The sequence below is a fragment of the Chiloscyllium plagiosum genome, unplaced genomic scaffold (assembly GCF_037043375.1).
Source record: "Chiloscyllium plagiosum isolate Xiang-an unplaced genomic scaffold, Cpla_swu_hap1 HiC_scaffold_51, whole genome shotgun sequence".
NCBI lineage: Eukaryota > Metazoa > Chordata > Chondrichthyes > Orectolobiformes > Hemiscylliidae > Chiloscyllium > Chiloscyllium plagiosum.
The window spans coordinates 34,324,839-34,344,560 of NW_028270189.1; the positions used below are offsets into that span (position 1 = coordinate 34,324,839).

At 41.9% G+C, this 19,722-nt stretch overlaps 1 non-coding gene across 1 annotated transcript; it reads left to right on the forward strand.

Annotated features, from left to right (window-relative positions):
• Positions 1–274: 274 nt before the first annotated feature.
• trnal-uag (transfer RNA leucine (anticodon UAG)) lies at positions 275–356 on the forward strand. Its single transcript has one exon. It is a non-coding gene; the product is annotated as a tRNA-Leu (tRNA).
• Positions 357–19,722: the final 19,366 nt, after the last annotated feature.

The window sequence follows — 19,722 nt, forward strand, 5'->3', positions numbered from 1 at the left end:
TTTGACCAAATCATAACCGATCGTATGTTCTCACGCACTCACAGATACATTTGTAGCTGAAAAGAGTCTGAGAAGATAGACTCAACTTAGCATTGATACTTTTCTGGATTGATGGGCTATCATTATCTGCAGCGAAATTAATATTGTAGACGGGCACATCCCAGCAGTTGTGCGAGTCGGAGAGGGATCATGGAACCCTTTTCACGTGACTTTGCATCTGTTGTTATGCAGCATCACAATTGGAAGTGCAAGAAAATGGGGAGCGCGGCCGGCTGGTAGTGTGGCCGAGCGGTCTAAGGCGCTGGATTTAGGCTCCAGTCTCGACAGAGGCGTGGGCTCAAATCCCACCGCTGCCATTTTCTGCTGATCAACTCCAACGCTGCAGCTCGTTAAAATGCTGTTTCTGTCCCCACGGAAAATTGATGTTGAAAACAAAAGAAAAATGGGTTTGCTTCCCAGGGAATTAAATGTTGTGTGGGGTAGTGCCAAATATTTCAAAGTGTCTCTGCAGTTATGATAGTGTTCGCCTCCCGCGCGGAAAATCGCAAACAGCTCTGCCCTTCCAGGCAAGTTGAGCTTTCACTGGAACCGAATGGAGACTGTAATTTCATCGCTGTTGTGAAACAAAGTCCTGCGGTGACTCGACTCGTCGTTATCTGGCTAATGGGAAAATCGTTCCAATGAATTTCGATGTCATATGTTATTGAATTTCTCCCATTTCCTTCATTTCCGTCCTGGAGACATCGGAAGGGAAAGGTAATCTAATCGAGACTGTGATTGGTGAAATTCACTTTTTATGGCCCATTCTTATTATGTTCTTTCTTTCTCTCATTTCAGCATTGTCTGGGAGGTGGTGGTGCACTCAGGCTCCAATATGTTTGAAAGAGTAGTTTGGAATTGCCCTGTTGTTAGTTGCGAGATTAGTTTATGGCTCATGCCCCCGGACTGTCTCACATTTAGCATTCATGCATCTCTGTGTCTGAAAATACATTTGGTTTGCCAGTTTTGTTTGTGTTCCGTGTTAAATGCTTTCTGTTTTGCGATTCGTTCAATACATTACGAATTAACAGGGTTTCTGAGGTAACTTCCAGCTGCAAAACTCCTCAACTGAGAATCTGGGAAAATTTCCCGGAGTATGGTCAGTCGGAGCAAAAGTAAGGAAGTCGTTCGTTTCTGCAGTGTTTCACAATACTACCTTACCCGTGAGCAGTCGAACAGACTAAATGATTGTGCCACAGACTGCGACGGCAAACTCCGCGAAAAAGTAATCCTTTAAAGCCGGTGTAAGCAACACAACGTTATTGGGGTACACCGAGTGGAAACAAATACTTCGATGTATCTCGTCCATGCTCACCACATAGCCAAAATTAAACAAGTCCCATTAAACAACGAGCTATTGGAAACAGAAAGGTGAAAGGTAGAACGGCTTCACCTTTCAGTGCTGGATGACACTGAGCCACAGCCGGGGTGGCTGCGACTTGTTTTTGTAGTGTAGTGGTCATCTAGTTCACCTAACACGCGATAGGTCCCCAGTTCGAAATTGGGCAGAAACTGTTTTGTTCTTCAACTGCAGACTTTTACATGAACAAGAACGGAGCTTTCTTGCTTGCTTTCCCATCTGCAAACCTGCCTTCGAATTTGCTTGAACAAATCTGCTCTCGTAGTGAAATGTAATGCAACTCCATTTAATTACTGTGCAAGGCATTGTAAAGTTTTTCTCCAACCTGATTGTGATCATATGCCATTCTGTTTGAGAGTGTAGTTACCGCCTTCTGTTCCGTCCACGAAAAGCAGTACTGCATTTGCATTCCTTGCGCAGGCGGCCCGGTTCAAAGACAGGAAAGAAGCTGATGCGCTGGTGTCACAGCGCACCACGGATTCCTGAACTTGTCTGTCTGTCAAATGTAGCCCAAAGTCGTCTCTGAAAGCCCTCATTTGGAAGCTGTCTGTCGTTATTCAACGTGCGAGAATTGGCACCAGAGGTCCTGGATCATGTTTTGGAGCAGTTCGCACGTTAGTGGCTCATTCAACCAGCAACAGCAATGAAAGAAATTACACTTTCAGAGGAACCTTTGAACTTGTGCTTTCATAGCGTCGCTAGCATTAAGGTGCGCCCCGAGATCTGAGTCATGCTGGAACTGAAACGGAGGAATCGACAGAGAGGCTACAGAATGACATCGAATCCATTTGGTTTTCTTTAAATCACTGACGAGCAGGAAAATGTAAACGGGGAGGGCGAGTGGGGAAGTGAGGCAGTTGCAGCTCTGGTGAAATTCCTTCGGTGTGATTCACTCAGCAACCAGAGACGTGAAGGTGACTCAGGCGTGAGAGCTCTTCACATGGAGAACAAAAAGCACTCAAGGGCAGTTAGCACCTCTTCTGGAGTGGGGGTGGGGTGAGGTAATTACCTTTTGAATTCTGTTACTATGTTCAGAAAATGCCTTTTAGATTGAGGTGAACAGAAACTGCATTTCTACAAAGCACCATGGAATTTAGCAAAATGTATTGAGTCGCTTCTCGTCGATTTCCACACAGGTTTCCAACTCATGTCCAGGAGTGAACATCTCTGCAGCAAATTGCACGGTTAAGGTAAAAGGCAAGGAAAGTGGCATCTCGAACTGGCTCCGAGGTCAGAGCATCCTCACAATGTGATCTGTCGTTCTCGGATTGTAATGCTACCTCCGCTTTTAGGGTGGAGAACATTCTTTGGGACTCTTATTCTGCAAAACAGACACAGTGACTGAACCTATGCTGCACGGTATGATGTGGAACACGGCCTGCTCAGCTTTGTGCATTTCCCCTGTCGTCCGGTGTGTTTCGTGTTCCATGTAAAAGTGAAAGTCGTCCTGTTTCGAGCAATGGGCGAAATCATTTAGCAAAGCAAGAATCAAAATAGCATTAATGTCAAGCAGCTCATGGTTATTTGACCAAATCATAAGCGAACATATATTCTCACGCACTCACAGATACAATTGTAGCTGAAAAGAGTCTGAGAACGTACACTCAGCCTACCATTGATTTTTGTCTAGATTGAAGGGCTATCATTATCTACTGCGAAATTGACATTGCAGACGGGCACATCGCAGCAGCCTTGCCAGTCGGAGAGGTATCATGGAACCCTTTTCATGTGACTTTGCATCTGTCGTTATGCAGGAGCACAATTGGAAATGCAAGAAAATGGGGCGCGCGACCGGCTGTTAATGTGGCCGAGTGGTCGATGGCGCTCGATCCAGGTTCCACTCTCGAAAAGGGCGTGTTTCGAATCTCACCACTGCCATCTCTGCTGATCAACTCCAACGCTGCAGCTCGTTGAAATGCTGTTTCTATCCCCACGGTATATTGATGTTGAAAACAAAAGAAAAATGGGTTTGCTTCCCAGGGAATTAAATGTTGTGTGGGATAGTGCCAAATATTTCAAAGTGTCTCTGCAATTATGATAGTGTTCGCCTCCCGCGCGGAAAATCGCAAACAGTTCTGCCCTTCCAGGCAAGTTGAGCTTTCACTGGAACTGCATGGAGACTGTTATTTCATCGCTGTTGTGAAACAAAGTCCTGCGGTGACTCGACTCGTCGTTATTTGGTTTTCTGGCTAATGGGAAAATCGTTCCAATGAATTTCGATGTCATATGTTATTGAATTTCTCCCATTTCCTTCATTTCCGTCCTGGAGACATCGGAAGGGAAAGGTAATCTAATCGAGACTGTGATTGGTGAAATTCACTTTTTATGGCCAATTCTTATTGTGTTCTTTCTTTCTCTCTTTACAGCATTGTCTGGGAAGTGGTGGTGCACTTAGGCTGCAGTATGTTTGAAAGAGTAGTTTGGAATTGCCCTGTTGTTAGTTGTGAGATTACTTTATGACTCATGCCCTCGGACTGTCTCACATTTAGCATTCATGCTTCGCTGTGTCTGAAAATACATTAGATATGCCAGTTTTGTTTGTGTTCCGTGTTAAATGCTTTCTGTTTTGCGATTGGCTCAATACATTTCGAGTTGACAGGGTTTCTGAGGTAACTTCCAGCTGCAAAAATCCTCATCTGAGGATCTGGGAAAATTTCACAGAGTATGGTCAGTAGGAGCAAAAGTAAGGAAGTCGTTCGTTTCTGCAGTGTTTCACAATACTACCTTTCCCGTGAGCAGTCGAACAGACTAAATGATTGTGCCACAGACTGCGATGGCAAACTCCGCTAAAAAGTCATCCTTTTAAGCCGGTGTAAGCAACACGACGTTATTGGGGTACACCGCGTGGAAACAGATACCTCGGTGTATCTCGTCCATGCTCACCACATAGCCAAAATTAAACAAGTCCCGTTCCCCAGCATTTGGCCCCAATCCCTCTAAACCCATCCTATCCAGAAACTCATCCGATTACCTTTGCAATTTTCTGATTGTAATAGCCTCCTCCACTTCCTCTGGTAGCTCATCCCAAACACGCACATCCTTCTGTGTGGACAATGTGCCTCAGCTCCTTTGTCAATTTCAGCCCACTCACCTTAAACCTATGCTCTCGAGTTTTCAACTCACCCCAACTTGGGTAAAACACGTAAATACTCAATTTACAAGCCTTCCATCAGATCATGTCGCAGCCGTTCCGCTGCAGGGAAAGTCGTCCCAAACCATTCCAACTCGTCCTACGGTCCAAACATTGTCGACATCTTTGTCTGTATTTTGTCATCAATTTCACGGGTCTTTGTTTTACGTTTTCAAGATGTCAATTCCGCTGGACAACAACGTGCTGTTGGAAACAGAAAGGTGAAACGTGGAATGGCTTCAACTTTCAGTGCTGGATGCCACTGAACCGCAGGTCGGGTGCCTGCGGCTTGTTTCGGTAGTGTAGTGGTCATCACGTTCGCCTCACACGCGAAAGGTCCCCAGTTCGAAATTGGGCAGAAACTGTTTCGTTCTTCAGCTCCTGCCTTTTACATGGACAAGAACGGAGCTTTCTTGCTTGCTTTCCCATCTGCAAACCTGCCTTCGAATTTGCTTGAACATATCTGCTCTCGTAGTGAAATGTAATGTAATGCAATTCCATTTAATTACTGTGCAAAGCATTGTAAAGTTTTTCTCCAACCTGGTTCTGATCATATGCCAATCTGTTTGAGAGTGTAGTTACCGCCTTCTGTTCCGTCCACGAAACGCAGTACCGCATTTGCATTCCTTGCGCAGGCGGCTCGGTTCAAAGACAGGAAAGAAGCTGATGTGCTGGTGTCACAGCGCACCACGGATTCCTGAACTTGTCTGTCTGTCAAATGTAGCCCAAAGTCGTCTCTGAAAGCCCTCATTTGGAAGCTGTCTGTCGTTATTCAACGTGCGAGAATTGGCACCAGAGGTCCTGAATCATGTTTTGGACCGGTTCGCACGTTAGTCGCACATTCAACCAGCAACAGCAATGAAAGAAATTACACTTTCAGAGGAACCTTTGAACTTGCGCTTTCGTAGCGTCGCTTGTATAAAGGTGCGCCCCGAGATCTAAGTCGTGTTGGAACTGAAACGGAGGAATCGACAGAGAGGCTACAGAATGACATCGAACCCATTTGGTTTTCTTTAAATCACTGACGAGCAGGAAAATGTAAACGGGAGGGCGAGTGGGGAAGTGAGGCAGTTGCAGCTCTGGTGAAATTCCTTCGGTGTGATTCACTCAGCAACCAGAGACGTGAAGGTGACTCAGGCGTGAGAGCTCTTCACATCGAGAACAAAAAGCACTCAAGGGCAGTTATCACCTCTTCTGGAGTGGGGGTGGGGTGAGGTAATTACCTTTTGACTTCTGTTACTATGTCACCACATAGCCAAAAGTAAACAAATCCCATTCCCCAGTATTTGGCCCCAATCCCTCTAAACCGTTTCTAACCAGAAACTCTTCCGGTTACCTTTGCAATTTTCTGACTGTAATAGCCTCCTCCACGTCCTCTGGTAGCTCAATCCATACACGCACAATCCTTTGTGTGGGAAATGTGCCTCATGTCCTTTGTCAATTTCAGCCCACTCACCTTAAACCTATGTTTTCGAGTTTTCAACTCTCTCCAGCTAGGGCAAAACACGTAAATACTCTGTTTACAACCTTTCCATAAGATCATATCTCAGCCGTTACGCTGCAGGGAAAGTAGTCCCAAACTATTCCACCTTGCCCTATTGTCCAAACATTGACGACATCCTTGTCTATATTTTGTCATCAATTTCAGGTGTCTTTTTTTTAACGATTTCAAGATGTCAATTCCACTGGACAACAATGAGCTGTTGGAAACAGAAAGGTGAAACGTGGAATGGCTTCAACTTTCAGTGCTGGATGCCACTGAGCCACAAGACGTGCGGCTGCGGCTTGTTTCTGTAGTGTTGTGGTCATCACGTTCGCCTAACGCGCGAAAGGACCCCAGTTCGATGCGTTGAAGGTATTGTGGGAGAATACAAACATTGAATTGGTTAGAAAAGGAAGATGCGAAGTGGATATTAGTCATAGATCGTAGAACAATACCGCGCAGTACAGGCCCTCCGGACCTCGATGTTGGTCCGACATGTCGTACCAATCTGAAGCCCATCTAACCTATGCTATTTCATGCACTTCCATATGCTTGTCCAATGACGACGTAAATGTACTTAAAGTTGGCGAATCTACTACCGTTGGAGGCAAAGCATTCCATAACCTTAGTTCTCTATGATTAAAGAAACTACCTCTGACATCTGTCCTATATCTATCATCCCTCAATTTAAAGCTATGTCCCCTCTTGCTCGCCGTCATCATACTTGGAAAAAAGGCTCTCCCTGTCCACCCTATCTAACCTTTCTGATTATTTTATCTGTTTCTATTATGTCACCTCTGACCCTTCTTCTCAGCAATTAGAACAGCCTCAAGTCTCTCAGCCTTTCCTTGCAAGGGCTACCCTCCATACAAGGCAACATTTGAGTAAATCTCCTCTGCAGCCTTTCCAAAGCTTCCACATTCTCTTATAATGCGGTGACTAGAACTGTACACAATACTCCTAGTGCGGCCGCAGCAGAGTGTTGTACAGGGGTAGCATAACCTCATGGTTCTGGAATTCGATCCCTCTATTAATAAAAGCTATAACACTGTCTGCGTTCTTAACAACCCTCTCAACCTGGGTGGCAACTTTCAAGGATCTGTGTGCCTGAACATTTCCCATCAACTACCACCCTCTGTCTTCTTTCAGCAAGCCAATTATTGATTCAAACTGCTATATCTCCCACAATCCCATTCCTCCGCATTTTGTGCAATAGCCTACGGTGGGGAACCTGATCGAACACCTTGCTGAAATCCAAAATGCACCACATCTACCGGTTTGCTTTCATCTACCTGTCTGGCCACCTTCTCAAGAATACCTCGTCCTTGTGAACCTCAATCACATCTAGTTTAGTAGCTTGTACCTCTGTATTCTCCTCGACAACACTAGTTTTCTAGAGTGAATACTGTTGAAAAATATTCATTTAGTGCTTCCCCTATTTCCTCAGACTCCACACACAACTTCTCACTACTATCCTTGATTGGCTCTAATCTTGCTCTCTTTATCCTTTTATTCCTTAAATACCTATAAAAAGCCTTTGGGCTTATCCTGATCCTATCCGCCAACAACTTCTCATGTCTCCTCCTGGCTCTTCTGAGCTCTCTCTTTAGGTCTTTCCCTGCCTACCTTGTCACCCTCAAGTGCCCTAACTGAGCCTTCACATTTCATCCTAACATAAGCCTTCTTCTTCCTCTTGACCAGAAATTCCAATCCCTTCATAAACCACGGCTCCCGCGCACTTCAGCTTCCTTCCTGCCTGACAGGTACATACCTATCTCGGACACTCAGGAGCTTTTCCTTGAATAAGCTCCACTTTTCTAATGTGCCCATCCCCGGCAGTTTCCTTCTTCATCCTATTCTTCCTAAATCTTGCCTAATCGCATCATAATTGCCTCTCCCCCAGCTGTAACTCTTGCCCAGTGGTATACACCTATCCCTTTCTATCACTAAAGTAAACATAACAGAATTGTGATCGCTTTCACCGAAGTGCTCACCTCCTTCCAAGTCTAACATCTGGCCGATCTCATTACCCAGTACCAAATATAATGTGGCTTCACCCCTTGTTGGGCTGTCGACATACAGTGGCAAGAAGCCCTCCTGCACATACTGGACAAAAACTGACCCATCTCTATTGCTCGTACTATAATGTTCCCAGTGAATATTTGGAAAGTTGAAGTCCCCCATGACAACTATCCTGTCTCTTTCACTCCTATCGAAAATCATCTTTACTATCCTGTCCTCTACATCTCTGGAACTCTTCGGAGGCCTATAGAAAACTCCCAACAGGATGACATCTCCTTTCCTGTTTCTAACCTCAGCCCATTCTACCTCAGTTGACGATTCCCCAAACATCCTTTCTACAACTGTAATACTGTCCTTTACTAACAATGCCACACCTCCCCTCTTTTACCATCTACTCTGTTCTTACTGAAAAATCTAAATCCTGGAACCTGCAACAACCATTCCTGTCTCTGCTCTAACCATGTCTCCGAAATGGCCACAGCATCGAAGTCCCAGATATCAACCCATGCTGCAAGTTCACCTACCTTATTCCAGTTGCTCCTGGCGTTGAATTAGACACACTTCAAACCAACTTCTTGCTTGCTTGTGCCATCTTGCATGCCGGAAAGTTAATTTCGGACCTCCCTACTCTCAACCTTTTCTATACTTGAACTACAATTTTGGTTCCCATCAGCCTGCTGGATTAGTTCAAACCTACCCGAATAGCCTTAGCGAATTTCGCCCCCACCCCAGGATATTGGTGCCCCTCTGGTTCAGATGAAGACCATCCTGCTTGTAGATATCCCACCTACCCTAGAAAGAACCCCAATTATCCATGAATCCAAAACCCTCCCTTCCGCACTATCCCTGTAGCCACGTGTTCAATTCCTCTCTCTCCCTGTTCCCAGACTCACTAGCACGTGACACGGGCAACAAACCAGAGACAACAACTCTGTTCGTCCCAGCTCGAAGCTTCCATCCTAGCTCCCTAAATTTCTGCCTTAAATCCCCACCTCGCTTCCGACCTATGTCGTTGGTCCCAATGTGGACCACGACTTGGGGCTGCTCCCCCTCCCCTTTAAGGATCCCAAAAACTCGATCAGAGACATCACGCACCCCGGTACCTGGGAGGCAACACACCACAGAACATCCTATCTGTCCCGCTAATGATGGAGTCCCCAGTGACTATTGTTCTGCTCCTCTTCCCCTTTCCCTTCTGAGCAGCAGGGACAGACTGTGCCAGAGCCCTGTGCCCCACTGCTTTCCCCTGGTAAGTACCCCCCCAACAATATCCAAAATGGTATACTTATTGTTGAGGGGAATGGCCACAGGGGATCCCTGCACTGCCTGCCGGTTCCCTTTCCATCCCCTGACTGTAACCCATTTGCCTTTTTTCTTGTACCTGAGGAGTGACTACCTCCCTGTAACTCCTCGCAATAACTCCATCTGCCTCCCGAATGATCCGAAGTTCATACAGCTCCAGCTCCAGTTCCCTAACGCGGTTTTCGAGGAACTGCAGTTGGGTGCACATCCTGCAGATGTAGTCAGCAGGGACACGAGTGGTGACCCTTACCTCCCACATTCTGCAGGAGGAACATTAAACTGCCCTCACCTCCATTCCCATTATTCTGAATTCCCAAAGAGATTGCTGAAAAAGGTGGAATTAAAAGTAAACTCGCTACCTTACCAATCTGGTGCACAGAAGTTTTTTTTTTCCTGTCAGAGGAGGAGATGGGTGGGAGACACTACCCGAGTAGTGTTTCGGGTAATGCAACCACACAAATATATGACTTTCCAGAAGTCGTTCGCTCCTCCCTCACACCTCTCAGCAAATGGAGGCCCGACCCACGAGGTAAATCCCTTTTAAATCTTTATATAGATCTAGGCATGTCAAGGAACGGGCAAATATTGGTCTTTGGATCATATTAAGAAAATGTGCCTGTGTTTGAGCACAATGACGAGTTGAATGGAAAAGCAGTGTATTCTTTAAATGAAATATTTCCTTATTATTGAGCCTTCGCGTAAGGGGAAGAGCTACTCTTTGTTTTCCTTGTCTAGACCCCTCATGTTGTTAAACACCTCCATCAGGAGCTCCTCTCAGCCTTCTTTGCTTAAAAGTAAAATCAAGTAAATCCAACCTCTCTTCAGTTTGAGTACACTCTTATCGTGTTACTTCTGAAAGGTATCAGTGTTAAATTGACCTGTCCAGCTGAACAACCAGTTTATACCATCTTGTATCCTCATACGTTCCTCCTCACTGTGAACCACCAGTTCATCTTTCTGTCATCCACAACATTCTTTATCAGTCCCTCCAAACTCCATCCCTCCCATTCTCATCATCATCGTTTATGAAGTTCGCAACTAAGCCTTAATTTTCTCCTGTTCTTCAGATGTTGTTCATAGGGAAAGCATTGAGAATTCCATTCGCTTGTTTTCCTATTTTGGTGAATTTGCAGCGTGATGCAGTTGAGTTCTTTTTTATGAGGGAGCCACAAATTTTATATTGGACATGGATCTGAATTCTGCTTTTATACTATGCTCCTCCGTATGTTTTATTTATTAAGCTTGTACGTAATTAGTGTTGGATGAGGTTTAGATGGCTTTCACGGCAGCATTTGTGTTCCACGTGGACCTCGATAATGTTCTTTGTATCGTTCCCTGCTATAGTCAGAGCTGAAGGAAGTTTTTGTCTCTACGATAGTGACTGATTCATTATTTCAACTAAATTATATATAGACTCACAGCAGGAGATCAAATCATATCGTCAAGTCCACCTTGAACTGGAAACAATTATTAAATCATATGTCTACTTTTCTTCATATTGTAAAAACATTTTCAAAAAATGTTCTTAGAGCAGCGTGGATCTTCTAGCTGCTCCTGGGATTTCAGGCAGTTGAATATTTAATATAGTCTTTTTTGCAGTCAATATTATAGTTAATTAAATGAACATAATTATTTCTATTTTGTTTTATTAACATGCAAAAACAAACAAAACAGCAAAAAAACTCACGATTTTCTTTTAAACGAATTTTTTTTAAAAGAGATTTTTAAGGGTGGTTTACAAAAAAAACGAAATGTCTATTTTTGTTTTAAAAGATTTCTTTTATTACACTGCAGAAGTTTTTTTAAATTAATTTAATTTATTTAATTAATTAAAATCAGGAGGTGCACCTTCCTTCCGGAGAATCCTACACGTTTTCAGCTCTGGAGAAAACTATTTTCTTCTCGGGCTTTATTGAAGAGGAATATTTTTATTAATTTAGCTAAATGGTTGATTTTGTTTAATTTTTCTATGTTTGATACCTATATGTATATATTTTTCAATTTTAACAGTATTGTCTGTAGGTAATGAAAGGTAACAGAAGGAGTCATAAAAAATTCTGCTTTTAGGCATAATATTATTGAAGTCTCATATAAGGCACAGAGAGGATGGCTGGAAGAGTTAGAAAGAAAATATTATCCAGCATATCAGTCATATAGATGTGTGGCTCTCAGGAAAGATGAGAAAGTAGTTCAAAATTCTTCGGTGGCTATTCCTCTACCAAAATGCTTTTCAGCTTTTAGAACAGCTGAAGGGGATTGAACTAAATGGAAGAGCAATCAAATATTGGACACTTGGAATTATTCTTATGTTCAGCAGCGTTTGAGAAGATTTAGTGGAATTATTGCTTCAGTGGACTTTTCTATCGGGGCATTAACAGAAGATTCTATGGCAGTGACCGGTAATTCAGGATGCTTTGTTGATTTCCCTGTGCTAAGATGAAGAACGTCTCGAAACATTTCAAGCACGTTGTTAAAGGTGAGATTGAGTAGAGAAACATTATTGTAGATATTGGCAGGAATGATACTTTTTGGGAAAGATAAAAGCAGTACAGAATGAACTTAAGAGGTCAGTTAGAGTATTAATAATAAAACCTTTAAAGCAAAACTTTCTGTTTTACTCCCAATGCCAAACTCAACTGGGAAGGAACAAAAGGTTAACAGAGAAAACCCAACGGTTGAAGAGCTACTGTGTTATTGAGGGATTTAGATTTTTGGGAAATTAGAATCTATTTTAGAATAGAAATGACCTGTTCAGAAAGGATTGGTCCAATCTAAACTGGAAAGCAACCAATATCTTAGCAGGGAGATTTGCTCCTTCTATGTAGGGATACTTTATGTTGATAGAGTTGACAAAGGGGATATTCCAAGTAGAATAATAAATAGTAGGATGAATGGACAAGTTTATGAATTTGACGGGTGCACATCAATTAGAAAAGAAAAACGAGAGTCAAAAGTATATAATAATTCTAAAGCACGAAATTGCATTTATTTCAATGTGAGGGGTCTTACAGGGGAGGCTGATGAACTCCGGGCATGTTCAAGAACATGGGATCTGGACATCATATGTATTACAGGAAATTGGTTGAGAGATGATCAACTAGGAAATGTACTGCTGGGAAAGCACAGCAGGTCAGGCAGCATGTGAGAAGCAGGACAATCAACGTGTTGGGCAAAAGCCCTTGATCAGGAATGGGCTGATGAAGGGATTTTGCTTGAAGTGTCGATTTACCTGCTCCTTGGATGCTGCCAGACCTGCTGTGCTTTTCCAGCACCACTCTCTCGACTCTAACTTCCAGCATCTGCAGTCCTCACTTTCGCCTGAGTGATGTTCAAGCTGAGAGATGGCAATTCAATGTTCCAGTTGTTAAGCATCATAGAAAGGGTGGAAAATATATGCGGAGGGCAGGGAGGGGGCGGTCTGCCATTTTTGATTAAGGAATAAATTATTGCTGGAACTGAGGATGATATTTCTGAAAAATTATCTAGTTAAAATATGCAGCTAGCATTAAAAATAAGAAAATAAAGTTGACTTTGAACAGATTGCACTAATTGCTCTTTTGTGAAAAACCGTCCAGTGAAAATATATGGGTCAAAATTAAAAAGAAGAAAGGAAAGAACACATTAATTGTATTGTACCGATTGCTCTCCAACAGTAAGAAAGAAATTGAGAAACAAACATGTAGGGAAATCTCGGATATATATAAGCTTAATAAGGTTGTAATAATGGGGGATTTTAATTTTCTTAAAATTGATTGGGACTACCACAGTTAAATGGTTGGATGGTGAAGAATTTGTCAAATATGTTCACGAAAATTTTCTTCACAAATATCCGGATGATTCTAACAGAGATGGAGCAAAACTAAGCCTTCTTTTGTGCAAAAGGCAGGGCAAGTGATTAAAGTAAACGTGAGGGCATGTTTTGGGCATTGCAATCATAATTCTATTAGTTTCATAATGGTTATGGAAAAGAATAAGCCTTTCATTAATTTTTTTATTTATTTGGAGTACCATGAATGTTAATGGGATGGAACAAGGACTTACACAAGCTTGATTGGAGTAGACTGTCAGCAGGTAAAACAATGTCTGACAAGCAGGAGGCATTCAATAGTGTGACGACAGGAGTTAAGAGGCATTATGTTCCTGTTAGAGTGAAGGGAAGATTAAGGAACAATGGACAACTACAGTTATTAAGCTTTTATTCAAGAATCAAAGAGAACCTTACTTTAGATATGGACAACTTTATTCAATTTAATCGCTTAGTCAATATGAAGAGTGGGGGGGGGGGGCATTATTTCGAGAGAAATCAGGAAATCAAAAAGTCAATATGAGATAGTATGGGCAGATAAGGTTAAGGATAATCCAAAAATATTGTGCAACTGCATTAACAGCAAGAGGGTAACCATAGAGAGGGTTAGGCCTCTCAAAGATCATGAAGGATATCGATGTTTTGAACCCAGGATATGGAAAATAAAATCATCCCATTCCTGGTGCAACAGACAGCAACAAACACACACTATTTCCTGCACCTCACATTCATCCAGCTTGAACTCTATCTGCTATCTGTCATCAAGATCCTTTTGCATTCTTAGAAAACAATCTTCAATGTCCACTGTGCCACCAGTTTTGGTGTCATCCACAAACTTATGAATCATGCCTTCGATATTCTCATGCAAATCATTTGCATAAACGACAAACAAAGAAAACTCAGATCCAGCCTCTATGGAACACTGCTGGGCACAAGCCTTCAGTTCGAATAGGAACCGCTCACCATTACTCTGTTTCCTGCCATTGCACCAATTGAAAGTGCTGGAGAGAAACCACACTTTTCAGGCAGTATCGGAGCAGAGAAAAATGGAATTAACTTCTTTTGAGTCCAACATAACTTGTTCAAGATAGGTTCATATAAGACTTGATAACTCTGTTTCTCTGCCCAGATCCTGTGTCATCTGTTGCTTTTCTCCATCATTTTGCATTTGCATTTCAGATTACCACTTATTCTTGATTGATCTGGATGTTGGTTATATTTGGACAATATGCTCCATTCCTGTTCCTATCACTTGTGCCAGTGACACAGGTATTACACTGGAATCTGTTTCTTCTTTAAGTTCTGAAAATAAATGCGCGGATCTCACCAACGTGATTTTGATTTAAAAGGCTTTTTAGAGACATCTACACTTGACGAAAAGTAAAAAAATAGTTTATTAATTACGATATTGCCTGTGTGTTTATGACTAGACTTATCTCCTCAGTCACTGAGCATTTTCAACACGTTTCTCTGAATAATTACAAAAAAAGATAGTTGTCATGCAGCCCATCATCTCTGTACCAGCTCAGTATGAGCTGTGTCTTCACTCTTACTCTGCTGAAACTCACTGTAACCCAACACATTTTGTAATCTGTGTCTGTTTTTATTTCTGTATATCCCGTCCCGATATAAACAATCTGAACAACCTGTATAACCTGTGATTAAGCAGTCGATATATACAATATAACTATGTACTTCACATTTAAAATTGTCCTATTCCATTCATATTGTCGTTCAACATTCCATATATCAGGGGTCATCTGTTATCTTGCTCTGCACTGCATTTCATTCCATTTGTCAGAAACAGTCTTGGCTGAATACTAGTGACTGGGAGATATTACTGCATCCCCCTCAGGTCTCCTCAGCCACTGGCCGCAGCCCTTTCTGTCTCAAAGCCATTATCATATTCATTCCATCCTTTACTCATTAATTCACGACGTTTAATAAACAAGGTTATTGTACATTGTTATGAACCAGGCCCGACCACTCAAAACATTCTTAAGCACGTAGCCCAGTCCGTAATGTTGCCATTTATTGAAGGAAAGTGTATAGTGGATATTCCCAAAGTGAATTAGTTGGTCCGACTGCCGACTTTTAAACAAACAGCATGTATTTGTAAAAATAAGGAATGAAACACAATGAACCGAAAACACTGTACCTGAATAATTCATCCTATCCGAAACTGACAGGCTACCTCGAATTAAAAATGCTGATCCAAATTACTTCCAACAATCACAATAAACAAATCCCTGAGCACAAGGAGTAAAAATTACACATAAAAAAGCTTATAGTTTACGAAGTCAGAGGACTGAAGGAGGGGGAGAGCATCCAGTTTCAACAGTGAACCTGACTCAACGAACCCTCGAACTGAACTAACCTGTGCAGCTGGAGAGCTGGCCACATCCTCTTGATTACACCAGTTTTATTAAAAGGCTTGAAAACCTTCTGCCCGAGGCATTATCTGTTAGGTAAAAGAAAACAAAGGACCCCAATGAAGCATTCAAAATTGAGAACATTGGGTCGTTTAGAACCTCTCTGAAAAAACTTTTGGACAACATAACCTTGGAAAGATACCACCTGTGTGACAACTCCCCCAATATAAAACCGAATCTTCAATATCCAAGATGGCTTCAGTTTTCAAAACTCCCAAAAATGGTAGTTTGTACTCTACAATGAGCATGTATATTCATTTACTATAAACATGCAAACATGCACAACTACATCCAGATTCAGTGTGTGGTACATTCATCATTGAGTGCCTCCATTTGTCACTCCAGTCTCAACAATGTATTGGAAATCATGTTTTCAAGACCTGCCACGTGCACAATTTTTAAAGTGAATGGCTGTCGCAACAGGCTCCAGCTAAACAGTCTCGCATTTTTGTCCTAACAATTCTCAAAAAGACTTCATTGAGTTATGATAAGTGTACATGGTTGTCTCCGATACATTGCCATTAATATAAACAGTAAAATGTTGTCATACCAACACAAAAATCACAATCTCTTTCTCAACTGTTAAATATTTCTACTAATGAACATTGAACTTCTTGGAAGAATACCCAGTAGGTCTCTCTGTCTTCCCGTCATCTTCCTGCAAGAGCCCAACAACGAAATCCACATCATTCGCATTTAAATCCACCTTGAATGGTTTTGCATAATCAGATGTGTCTGATCGTGGGCAGTGGTTAACACATATTTCAAATGCTGTCAAATGCCTTCTGACACTCCTCTGAGCAATGAAACTTCTTGCCTTTCTTTAACAATTCAGTGAGTGGAGCAGTCACACTGCGAAAATGAGGCACAAACATTCGATAAAATTGTCTTAATCCCAGGAACCGCTCCTTTTGTCAACAGGATGCGAAATTCCCCAATTAACGTCACGTTAAAATCTCATGGCACCATTTATCTATGTCCAATAGCATGGCCAAGGAAGGTGACTTTTGCTTTGGCAAATTCATTTTACCCTCGGTTTACTACCAAGACTGCCTTCCGAAGTCGATCGAACAAGTCTAATAGATGCTGTAGTGTTTCTTCCATGAGTCACTAAAAATCACAAGGTCATCAATGTAAACCACAGATTGGATAATCCAGCAATTTATTGGTTAGTCCCTGCAATGTGGATGGCACATTTTTCATACCAAATGGATGTTGCTTGTCCCACATTTTCAACTCAGTTTTCAAACAGTGGAACTGGGAATAATCAACATTTTAAACTGCATTGACGTTATGATAGCCCACACATAATCGTTGGGTACCGTTTGGCTTTGGCACCATGACTGTGGGTGATTTCCAGTCACTGTAACACATGTTGACTATGTCATCTTAGAGCTGGCATTCAATCTCCTTCTGAGCCTGTGCCAACTTTAGAGGATTAGGTCCGTAAGGATGTTGGTTAATTGTAACGACATCTCCTATAGCTACATTCTGCACAATTAGGTGAGTACTTCCAAGTTAATATCTGCGAAATTCCACATGTGATAGTAATAACTCTTTCTGATCATTTCAATTTTTCTCATCAAGGTAAATCAATAAATCATTCCCAATTTTAGACAAGCATCTCATTGTCCACTTTAATTTGAGGAATGTCCGATTCAGAATCCTCTGAAATTGGTTCTTACGTCGGTGCTGTAATCATTACCACCTTGTCCTCTGTCTTTCCTTCCCCATCAAAGTACATTTTTAGCATATTCACGTGACATACGCTGTGAAATTTCTTTCTTTTTGGAGTCCCTATCAAGTAGTTATCCTCTATCTATATCCGTTGTATTTGGTAAGGTCCAAAAACTTTGTTTTTCATAGTTCACCTATCACTGTCCGCTTCCTGCTTTATTGCATGCTGCAATACTTTTAAATGCTGTCCAGCCAACTCCCCGCACCCTAATCGTTCCCTAAAGTTTGAGACCTAGTCCAAATGTGTGGCCTTTGAATTCTGATTTACTATTTTCTCCTTAATCAATATTAATGGTCCTCTCACTTGATGTCCACAAAATATATCAAATGGATTGAATTTGCTCTCTTAATTTGGTTATCCCTGATCACAAAAAGCGCAAATGGAATTACCTTACCCTAGTCAGCTGGATAATCCTGATCATAAGCCCTCAATATGGTCTTTAATGTTTACTGTCATCTTTCTGACGCTCCCTGCAATTTTGGATGGTATGCAGTCGATTTGAATTGCTTTATTCCTAAGACATCATAGTGAATAAATTAAATGTGAAGTTTGAACCTTGACCTCACTGTATCTCTATTCGTCGTCCGTGTCTATTTTTTGAAAAGAGTAATTCCTTTGAAAATCTTTTAGCTGTGATACGGCAGCTTGGGATGGACTCTGGAAATCCAGTCGATACATCCATTATTGTTAACAAATACTGGTGCCCACCTTTTTGTTTGAGTTCGGGGACGTAGCCAATCAATCAAGACTCTTGTAAAAGGTTCTTCAAATGCAGGAATAGTAAAGAACGGCGCAGGTTTTATTATCGCTTGTGTTTTTTTTTTCCAATTACCTGATATGTATAATACATCTGGCAAAATTCAACTACATTCTGTTGGAGTCCAGGCCAGAAAAATGTCTCTGTCTTTCAACCTGTGTTTTCTTCACTCCTCAGTGACTTCGAGGTGGTAGCTCATGCGCCATTCACATCACCTTTTTTCTGTATCCCATTGGCAATATGATTTGATGAACTTCTGCCCAATAATCATCTCCTTGAGTATGTGATAGTCTACACTTCCTCATTTGGACATAAGTTTTAGGGTAATAACACTCAGGGATGCATTCAAAATTCCTAACGTATATGCTTTTTGATAAAATTCCTTTAACCTTTAATCTTTCTGCTGTAACTCAATTAGTTTAAATGAACTAAAATATTTGCATGATGCCCTGTTTGCTCAATCGTTTTTTCACAACTATATGATGGAACAAAGTCTCTGTAAATGCCACTTCAGCTTCCTTATCTTTACATTTTTGATATCTCCTGTTTCAACTGGTCACATTGGGGCTTCGTTACCCACACTCAGGAAACTTCCAGGATAAGACTCCTGCAGTTCTTCAGTTGCCTGCGACTCCACTGGCTTTTCAACCAGAGTTGGCAGCAGTTCAACCGGTGAATCAGCTGTACTTTTTGCAAGGATAGATTGTATTCCTGGAGCTGAGAGTTTGTCCAATGGTCCTACCACAATTTCTCCACACTTTTCTGGATATTCTATCCTCGCTTTACATCATTATGCACTTTTTGACTCAAGGTGAATTCTCTTTAGCAGTACCTTTTCTGGAAATAGTCCTTCTGGAGTATATATCTCCTGATCTTTCAGCATCACAGACTAAGAGGGTCCTGTGTCCCTTAATACTGCATCCTCTTTACATGCTCTATGTCTGTAAACTTTCCATTTGCAGGTATATTTTCTAAGCAGATCTGCCACTTCCTCTTTAACAAACCTCTGATCAGCTTATACACTCTGATGCAGCTTTCTAGCTTCCACTGTGCTTTCTGTTACCACCCCAACAAAACTTCCAAGCTTATCCTGTTTTCCTGCATCTGTATTTTTTTTCCTGAACCCTCCAATGCAGTGATTTCATGTGACCTAATTTATTGCAATGAAAGCACCGGACCTTTTAAACTTCTTTGTTTCCTTCAAGTGTTTACTTTTTAGCCTGTGCGAAATCATCCTTATGACCTTCTTCGAGATCTACCTTTCCCTCCCACGTGAGGATGCTCTTTGCCCCAGTTTCTATCCCTCGTGGACTGAAATTGATTCCAAAAGCCAAACCATGTTTTATGGATCAATTCATAATCATCCGCCACTTCAGCTGCCAGCCTTGCCGTTTTAACCTCGACTCTTCCGAATGTGTTTGCATTATGTCAGGCAGTGAATCTTTGAACTCCTCCAAAAAGTAATTGTCTCTCTTAGAGCATTGTAAAGCCCTTTTCCAGCTATCAAAGTTACTTTGTTTGATCCTTTCAAACTCAATGTATGCTTGATCAGGATCCCTCCTTGTATTCCTGAAATGTTGTCTGTCGGATTCTGGCACAAACTCATATGCACTTTCTTTACCTCTTCATACACCCCAGATCCCTCATCTGTTAG